This window comes from Parasteatoda tepidariorum, chromosome 7 (assembly GCF_043381705.1).
Source record: "Parasteatoda tepidariorum isolate YZ-2023 chromosome 7, CAS_Ptep_4.0, whole genome shotgun sequence".
Lineage (NCBI taxonomy): Eukaryota > Metazoa > Arthropoda > Arachnida > Araneae > Theridiidae > Parasteatoda > Parasteatoda tepidariorum.
The window spans coordinates 78,813,684-78,824,101 of NC_092210.1; the positions used below are offsets into that span (position 1 = coordinate 78,813,684).

Consider the following 10,418-nt stretch of genomic DNA (forward strand, 5'->3'; position numbering starts at 1 on the left):
CATTCTACTTAGTTTAATAGTTTTAATGATATCGTATTAAAGATCTTACTTATTAAAGATCACTATTAAAGATCTTACATATTTCAAAATTATATCTTTTTCTCCAGTTGTTGTTATCGAGGATAGCACAACTGGCCAACGAGGCGCCAAAGATGGTTCGTAGGCCTTCCTACAAACACAATTACCTTCTATCCATATTGAGCCCGAGGTGTACTACTTATGTAAAATTCTTATTTCTGCAACTTTGACTATATTGTGAAATACATTTATTTATTTTTGGTACAAAAAATTATAATTAATGTATCTCTTCATTTTTTTTAAACCTAAATGATTCGCAAATACTGATTCTCGTTCCAATGCTAGCAGCTTCGCGCTTCAACATGAAGGCAAAACAAGTTATGCTTCGATTTCGTTACAGACCTTATCATTATGAAACAATAATACCATTAATTAAACAAAAATTTCCTTTCTTAAATTTCATTTGTTCTCATACTCCTTTCAAAGTTGAGCATCCCTGTTGCTCGACAGTTAATTTATTAGCTACATATATACCTCGATTTAATTATGTTTGATGGATGCTATTTGCAACATTAAATACCATCTCATTTATTTTTAAACAAAATATATTTGAATTTTGAATTTATCTTTTTTCGATAGCAAATCACTCATAAATCTCAGTATTTTACTATCTATGACTAATTAAAGTCTTTCCTCCTACCCCCCCCTCGCTTCCTGAAACCTCTGAGTTGTTTATATTCTAGCAAAATAAATCCATAGTCTCAGGAGGAACGAATGCTTCGTCATCAGGGCGACTGAAATTTCAACCGGCTTTTTGACAAATTGTTTTCATATTGATAACTACTCTAAGATACGGGCACATTTACTCCATAGCAAAAGGAAGAAATTATTTGTAATTTCCTTGATGGATGCTTTTAAATCTTCTGAAATATAGTTTTCGCTAATAATTGGAATGAGTTCCATCATCTAATGAAGCTGATACATGATTATTTCCTAGCTGATTATTTCTATTTTTATACTTGTATAATTCAACGGGCGTATTCCCTTCACTAATGTACCTAGAATCGACTTTCGCGCTTATTATTTCGTTATTGTGATTTACCAGAAGCTCCGATTTATTTATACTGAAATCATATTTCTCCTCTGATTCTTCAATTTTAGGGGGCAAAGTTATTTTTTTATTACAAAATGTAGCTGGATTTAGAAATATACTTAACACGATGCTATATCCAACATATGAATATTAGTGTGATAATCTAAAACATGCATGAGATCAAGGAATAAGACTTTTTAACATCCTCACCATTCTACTTTCCGGCAACAACTCAACTCATTTTTACTCATTATTCATTCTCAGATGTTCTGTCTATCTCCAATCTTTGCTAGGAAGCCTCATGGCCAGAGCCTAACCTCGACATAAAGTACATAATAAATAAAGAACAACACAAACTTAAGCATTTTTTAATCAAAAATCAGTTAACAAACATTTTTTCTCATAAATTTTATTCTCCATAACAAGCTAACGACTGGTGAATTTAGCTTATATTGAATGTGTATTTATTCTATATTGAAGCCAAGTAGATGCGCTTAGCGCTCACGTTCCTCAGTTCTTGTGTTCTATCCTTGGATTGGGCAAAGCTGACTCAGGCTTCCAACTCTTCAGAGATTCGATAAAATGGGTACCACGCATCATATTGTCATATTTAAAACCTATTTGTAGAAAAATTAAAACAATTGCGTTAGTAACTTCCATTTCAAATCATGTGCGAACATCTGAAATGGTATGTACTGTTATATGATGTTATTAATTTTCCTGAAATTGAAGGTAATTTTTTATACATCAAGGGTAATACCATTATAAATACTGTTAATACCATTAAAATGACAGCTCCGAACTATTTATAATGACACTTGAATTAAAAATGAAATATTTATACTCATTTTCTTATTGCGGTCAAAATAACAGCAATCATCTATCTCTGTAGGTAAAATATCATTTTAGTGTTAAGCAGCTGATATGCTGGAATTAATTTATTGAGGGAGTTGTCGGTTTGAAACTAAAATTTCATCTTGGAATTCTTAATATGATTACTAATTTAGTCTTTCATTTTGGCTTTTGTTTAGTATAAAAGAAATTTACCATATTTTCTTTCTCTATTAAAAAGCAATTAGTGTGGTTTTCTTTAATAAATAAGAGTTTTTAAAGCTGACAGCTTTCTCTACTTCTAAAAAGTTTCTTGGTGGGATATCATAAGTTTTAAAGTAATAAATAAATATACATGCAAATGACAATCCCTCTTTCATGTTCCGTGATGGCTCAGGGGCTAGAGCGTTCACCTTCCAAAGTGGTGAACTGGGTTCGAATCCCATGTCGATACGAATTCCATATCCGGCTTGCACCGACCACAGTGCTAAGGTAAAATATCCTCAGTGGTATACGGATCATGGGTAAGAGTCCCCTTGTCGTCAGGCTAGCCGTAGGAGTTTCTCCTGGTTTTCCTCTCCACGTAACGCAAATGCGGGTTAGTTCCATCAAAAAGTGCTCCACGAAGTGAAATTTCTCCCAAAACGTGATGCAAAAGTTCCCTCGTCTTCTGGATTGAATTCAAAAGTACAAGGCTACGGAGTTGAACATTAGTAGTCGTACACGCAAAAAATTGGGTCTGCTGTTCAACGACGGTTATAAAATTACATAAAAAATTCGCTCATTCATTAAAATTTATGATAATTAAATCAAATTGCAACTTTGATTATAAAGGTTTTCCTTGCTCTTTACGTGTAGCTTTAACTAAGTCCTGAACACGTTGATTAAGTACCGACGCACCGCCATTTTGGTGACTGCAACTCTCTTGTGACCGTAATTCTCAATCTGGAAATACGGAGTTTCTATTCTTAAATTCCACCTTTTATTGATTACTATTTTTCCTATTCTTGATGATAACTTAAATATGCACTATTTATTCTTTTAATTCCTTTTTTTCTGAAATTATGTTTTACTTTTATTCTATTCAGTAAAAATAATACCTTATCCATAAGTATCGTCTATCTCATTTCGTCTTCCATAATATGCTATATCTTTTTTTTCCCCAAACTCTTTGAAATTTTTTCCAGTCAGTTCTTTTATGCGGTTCTATTGGTGGTATGATTTAGAATTTAATTATCATTGTTATCGGTGTTGGGATTTAATTATATGTATTATCATATATTCAAAGAAAGAAATTTTTTTTCTCCCAATAGTTTAAATCTTTTTCTTCTAATCATTATCAATTGTTCTTTGGTCCTTTATAAAAGAAATTGCTAAAACTTTTCGTACCCTTGATTGAATTTAAAATGAAATCTTAATTAATATTTTAGATGCAAATGACAAAATCAAAAAATATTTTAAACAGCTGTTTCGTTTTTAAAATACTAAATTGAATAAAAATATGTTTATCAATTGAAAAAAAAATAAAAAATTAGAAATAATAAACCAATGAATTTCCTTGAGCAGCATTAATATTTTTTAGATATTCATTATATTAAGAAATTCATTAATATTAAAAAAATAAGAGTTAAACTATTTAATTTATACTAGTGGGCTTCGCCCCCTGCTCGCAAACGCTCGCCAACCCCCAAAAATTGCTGTCCTATCTTATATGGTTTGCTTCGCAAACCAAGCTCGCTTCGCTCGCTACTAACTTAGGTACATTGCAAATGCACAAAATTCTAAGAATTCAAAACAATCATTCAAATCCATATAAAAACATTTTTTTTTAAGAAAATCAAATCTTTTTAGTAAATAAAAAGTCATTGAAATAAATTTGAATTCAAATAAATGACATGTAATTCGTTAAACCTATTATAAATGTGATATAGTATAATTCGTAATATAAATCAAAAATCGTCAAATAAATTCGTAATATATAAATTCGTGAAAAAAAGCGCTTTCGACAAAATACTAAAATGGAGATCTATCGACAAAGACTACTCACTTCTGCCTAGCTTAATAGTATGAGATTGCCGCAGCTGATGCTCTCTGGTTATTTCAGTTTCCGTTTTTAAAAGCGCTATATGTTGAGCCACCTCAGCCAGATTTGGCATTTTTAGCGGCAATCATTGGTTAATTTTCTAGTCGCCGTGTAAGAGAAATAGTGACGTAAACAAAACAAAGCAAACGTCGCCACCGGAGGAAAAGAAATACAGCCAAAATTTGGGAGCCACGTAGGAGAATTATATATATTAGATAGATTCACTATTGAGATACATTATTTGAGTATAGATAATATTGTATGGTAAATATTTCATTTTAATAAATCTTGATATTTACAAAAACATCTTAATCTTGTCAATTGGATAAAGTAAAGCTACCAAACTACGAAAAGTATATAAAATGAAAAAAATATATATATATTTTAGTGAATTAGTACAAAATTATTTAAATTGTATTAATTTTATATTTTATTAATTTTATATTCTCTTAATGAGTAACAATGTTAATATCATATTTTTAAAGAGAAAATACTTGCCATAATGGGATACTTGCAAGTGACGTAGTGTGGGTGTGTCAATCCCTTTGGTTGTTGAAGCGTGGCATTTGTTTACCCGAAATTAATTTATTAAACTGTGTACAGAATAAAAAATATAAAAATGTGCGGTATTTTTCAGTTTAAATAGGTACCAAATATACTAACATAATACTTGCCGATATTCGTAAATTTTTTACCCATTAAAACTTCATCATTTAGCAAAACACTAGTTGTGACAATTGCCAATATTAATTTAGCATAATTAAGGGTAATAATAGCATGGTGATTTTCAACGTTTCTCTTAAGCGAATTAGAGCCTTTCCGCATTAATTTTGCTAATTAGTATGCAGTTTTTAATCAATTAGTATCTACTACCAAAACTTATTAAGCTTCATAGGCATCAATAAGAGCATGGTAATTTTTTTTTTACTTTTCTCCTAAACAAATTAATTCTATTTTTCCATTATTTTTGCTTTTAAATATATAGTTTTTTTTTAATTTCTATTACCACTTATGACTAATTTTAAATAAGCATCATTTGGGTTCGGCGATTTTTCTTTTACATTTCTTCTAAGCGATTTAGTACTATTTTTTCATTAATATTCTTTCAGTACTTTACACTTTAATAAAATTTCATAGTTTAATAAAAACACGTTTTGAAAGTATAACTATAAATAAAATAAGAAAGTGACTTTAGGATACTAATTTGATGACGTAGCTCGCCTTTACTTTCATGTTGATCATTGAGTTTATCTCTTATAATGAATAAAAAAAAATTAAATATAAATGAACGTGGATTGAACTTTTTTTCTTTAAGTAGAGCTATAAGCTAGTTAGCATAAATTATGTAATCGTTTTAATATTTGAAATAAAAACAGAATCATCTGTAGTTTTATTTATATAATGGCTAGCTTAGAGAAAAAGAGGAAATTATATTTTCTCATATCTATGAAAATGACTATTTTCAAAATTTTTAGGATCGGGGGCTAAAATTTGTGGTACCTTGTGTGTACCAACGGTACACACAAGGTAGACCAAGCGGTAGAGCAAACGGTTCTGGAGTTATTAGGAAACACATGCATAAGTATACTCTTCATTTTATTATTATAGCTTAACATGGAATCATGAGATAATGTTGTACTATTATCTAAATTTTAAACGCGCGTAAAATAATGAAAATAACATTAATAAAAAATAATAGTGAAATAAAAAAAATCACGTAGAAGTATCAATACTTACTACTTATACAGAACTATTTGCTACGAAAAAAATGTATTTTTATGTATTCACAGAAACTCTATCTACTTTGTTTTTGTTCGAGGAAAAAGTTTCTCCATAACAAATAAGTACATTTGTGCTGAATATTCTATGGATTCAATAAATATTTGGCGAAAAGAAGGAAATAAACTCTGCTATTGCGAATCATTTTATCTTTGAAGGTATGCAGGAGCAACGGAATATTCACTTATCACAAATATGGAAAAAATAAGTTAGGCTAAACGAAAGCTTCAGAAATAGTAATCAAAAGTTTCGCCAAAGTATCATATTTTTAGCAACTTGGTCATTTTTTTGAAGACCTTTTGTTTTTTATTCTTTCGAGGAAAAAGGAATTTTCCCTCAGAGGCATTACTGGAGTAGAACTTTTCTGTTAAAGTAGTAAGTTTTGTGCAATATCTGTAGATATTCGTTTTATGTAACTAAGTGAGTCAAATCAATATTTATCATGTTTAGAGAAGGAAAATGCTTTTTTCCTTCTGATTTTACTTATTCCAAATGTTTTTCCCTCAGTATACAATTGTATAATCAATTTGATCTCGACTTTTTTTATTTCATCGTTTTAAAAGCTGCGTGCTAAAATTATTTGTTTACAAATTCTCGTAAAAAGTCTCTAACATATTTTTTTTTACTTCCTAAATTTCTTACAATTTAATTTGTTTTTTTAAATTGGTTATGAGTTAGTAGATTAAAGAAATCAGATTTGCTCTGTAACATACATAAAAACTTTTTACAAAGTATTCTTAGAGTAGCATTTTATTAGTGTATTTATAATATTAGTGTAACATTTATATATATATTTATGTATCATTTATTTATCATATATTCATATATTATCATATATTCATTATTTATCATATATTCATTTATTTATCATATATCATTTATTTATCATATATTCATATATTATCATATATTCATTATTTATCATATATTCATTTATTTATCATATATCATTTATTTATCATATATTCATATATTATCATATATTCATTATTTATCATATATTCATTTATTTATCATATATCATTTATTTATCATATATTCATATATTATCATATATTCATTATTTATCATATATTCANATATATATATATATATATATATATATATATTCATACTATATATACATATATATATACCTTTGTAAAGAAGCAATATCTTCTTTAGTGAAACGTGTGAAAGTAGAAGAACTTGAAAAAGGTCTAAGCGATAATTTTAAGCAGTGATAAAATTAGTTTTATATTCGTTAAAAGACTCTACAGGAATTTAAAAGCCAGTTTTGAAATGAATAAAGCATATTAAAAATTAACATATTTGTTGACTAAAAATCTTGTACCATACGAAATCAAGTTTCTCAAATTGGTTTTCTTAATTAAGTTCCTATCACCAGTAATCATATGATCAGTAACACTTATCAAAGTAGACCGAATTTTTATACTCACTGCATTTGCAGTCCATGCCATCAAAAATATTGCAATTGGTAGCAACCTCTTTGCAATTTTTGCACATGAATGGAAAAAGGAGGTTTGTAGTTATAAACAAGTTTAAGTTCTGAAAATCATCTGTCTGGTTATCTATCAATATATCTATTTCCATTCGAAAGCACTTCTTAGATTGGTAGTTAATATAAAAATTATAAATAAATAGAAAAATTTAAGTTTAACAACATAAACATTTCGTTTTTTCTAACAGCAGTCTGGAACATTAAAAGATTCTTGCCTGAGTATAAGCACATAGCAACCAACTTGAGCAAGGACAACCAGCAATCAAGTGGTAGGTTCATGATACTTGCGCTCTAATTCTAATGATACCAGAAACATAAAAGCGATACAATTCTCATAATTAATTTTTCTTACATACAACATTTTTATAGAAACATTTTCTCTGGAGCCAGTTTAATATGAAAATAACTTCGACTTCAACTTTTTTCACGTCACAATTAAATTCTTAGATCGTATTCTCGAAATAGAATCGTATATTTCCCGCCAGAAAATCACTAATTAAATTTCTGCATGATGTTTTTAATAAGCTTACTTTTTTCAGAACTAACAAGAGTATGTAATAGTGAGACGGTTCTTTGGTCGAAACATTTTTGAAGCCAACCGTAAACGCAACAGATCTTTAAATGTAGTTAATTCAAACCATCAACGTCCGCAAAACAATGTCGGATTGTTTTGGCGGATGAAGAATTTTCTTCGCAATAAATTGTTTGAAAAAAAAATTTTTATCGTAAAGGAAAATAGCTTAAATTGCTGCCTTTAAATTTGTTTTTTTAACCTCTTCAATTACATCCATGCAGTAAATTTCTATTATTGCCTGAAATTTACACAAAATAATATAGAAATCCTGTAGTTTTCTATCGAACAAAAATTTTACAAACTATAGTTTTAATTAAATTTACGACACATTTTTCATTCTATTTGCTTAAATGCTTAATAGCTAATATTAATGTAGCTTCTGTCAAACTTACCTTTTTCAAGTACTTTGAAAAATTTTACAATATTCTATTAAAAAAATAAAATTTTTAATAATAAATTTTAAGTTAAAAAATGTAAAATTATCCCTTTAAAATACTTCAAAAGATTACGTTATATTGAAAGAAAAATGAATTATCTACGAGGGTTTATTTTTAAATTATCTATTATTTATAGACATAATTTGCATGTAAACTTTATTTCATTAGTACAGGTTAGTAAGTTTTTTGATTATCAGGTAAAAATTTTCTTGTGAACTCATAAATCAGTATCACAAATACAAAGAATAACTGTATCCGCAGAAAATATAATTTAAACGTTACAGATAGCTAATTTGATTTATAAACATTATAAAACGTTTGCCAATTAGGCTTATTGCTGCGTAAAGAAGAAAAATAGTGTTCATAACCTTAGGGGTGGGGATTACACCTTAATTAGAATTTTACGAATTAATATATTTATCCGATGTTCCTTATAATTTATTTTATATATTCGAGTCATAAGCACACATTTAGGCACAGATATTGTTCAAATTCATATTTTTCTGCATTTGTTAAAACAACCCTCAATATTGTCGCCAGGAAAGAATAGAATTTGAGCTGGCAAGAAGAGATTTATTAACAAACATTTGGAATACACAGAGTATGGTAACCATATATGGCAACGTTGCTTTTAAAAAGTAACGAGTAAAAGTACAAGCATTTTTTAAAAAAAGTAACGAGTAAAAAGTAAAAAGTTCTTATTTTAAAAAGTAACGAGTAAAAAGTACAAGTAAAAGTACAAGTACTAAACAAAAAAAGTAACGATTTAAAAGTACATTTCTAGGAAATCGAAAATTCAAAGTAACCTAAAATTTTATTGAATAATATTCTTATGTTCTTTAATGTTTTTGCAAAATTGTTGTTATTTATTTAATTATTTTTAATTTTGAAAGTTATGGACATTAATTTATTTTTAAATTCGGAAGAATATTATAATATAATAGTATAATAAAATTTTTAAATCAAATATAATTTTAATATCAAACTTTTTATGGATTTGCACGAAAAAGAAATTTTATCTATTGATTTTAATTTTTGGTTTATTATTTTTATTTTATTAAATTGCCATTGATTTAAAATTGTATTACTCTATAGAAACGAGTTTTAAAAGCACAAACATAAACAAAGCAAACACGGGGTTTCAGATAGCTTTGAGCTGTTAAAAAATAATTGAATGTGCAGTATAAGTTGAAACAGAAAAGTCTACAGTTTTATTTATAACAATGGCTAATGCTGAAGTCATGCGAGAAAATCATTTTCCAAACATTTCTGCCTGACGCAATAATTAAAATTTGTAAATGAATTTTAGTATCAGCGGCTAAATTAATAACTTCGAGTTTTCAAGAGTTAAAATAGTAATTATAATATTTTTCAATAGCACAAATAGTTCTGAAGTTCTTAGAGATTTGACTGGGCGTTGTTTGACAAGGTCGGGCATAAACATAAATATAGTAAAAAATGTACTAGGCAAAAATGTATTTAGCAAAAAATGTATTAAGACAAAAATGTATTATTAGTGAGTTAAAAAAGAAAATTGAAAAACGTAATAACAAAATCCAGCATTTTTTATTTAAAATTTATTAAAACTCGAAAATGAATAAGAATAACTTGCTAATTAATATTTTTATTCATTTTGCAAAATAATTGCATTTCGAAAGTGGTGTAACTGAGTCTGTTGCGAGAATTTCTCAGAACGTGCTTAGCCACGCTGAATAAGCGCTCCACGGGAGGTCAGGGTATTTAAACACGAAGTTAGCTGTGAATGCATATATATTGCGCATTAATTTTATAAATTAAAAAAACATAAGCATTTTTTTTAAATTTAATATTTTTTTTAGAAAGCTCTAATTTTATAAATTAAAAAAACATAAGCATTTTTTTTAAATGTTTTTTTTTTTCTTTTTCGAAAGCTAAACCGAGTTTTAGAAAAAAGTAACGATTTCATTCGACATTTCCGTTACAAATACTTGTACTTTTTCCCTAAAAAAGTAACGAAAGTACAAGTAAAAGTACTAAATTTAAAAAGTAACGAAGTACAAGTAAAAGTACGTACTTTTTACTTGTACCGGCGGTACAAGTAACGAAAGTAAAAGTACTGCCAT

At 27.9% G+C, this 10,418-nt stretch overlaps 2 long non-coding RNA genes across 2 annotated transcripts in view; one reads left to right on the top strand and one right to left on the bottom strand.

Annotated features, from left to right (window-relative positions):
* Positions 1-1,463: 1,463 nt before the first annotated feature.
* Positions 1,464-10,418, bottom strand: part of LOC122268873 (uncharacterized) — a 26,862-nt gene continuing 17,907 nt past the window's right edge. Inside the window, exon 2 of the long non-coding RNA XR_011637351.1 lies at positions 1,464-1,728. This is a non-coding gene — a long non-coding RNA (uncharacterized lncRNA). The remainder of the gene's footprint in view (positions 1,729-10,418) is intronic.
* LOC139426073 (uncharacterized) overlaps positions 7,493-10,418 on the top strand; it is a 9,650-nt gene continuing 6,724 nt past the window's right edge. The window contains exon 1 of the long non-coding RNA XR_011637352.1: positions 7,493-7,574. This is a non-coding gene — a long non-coding RNA (uncharacterized lncRNA). The remainder of the gene's footprint in view (positions 7,575-10,418) is intronic.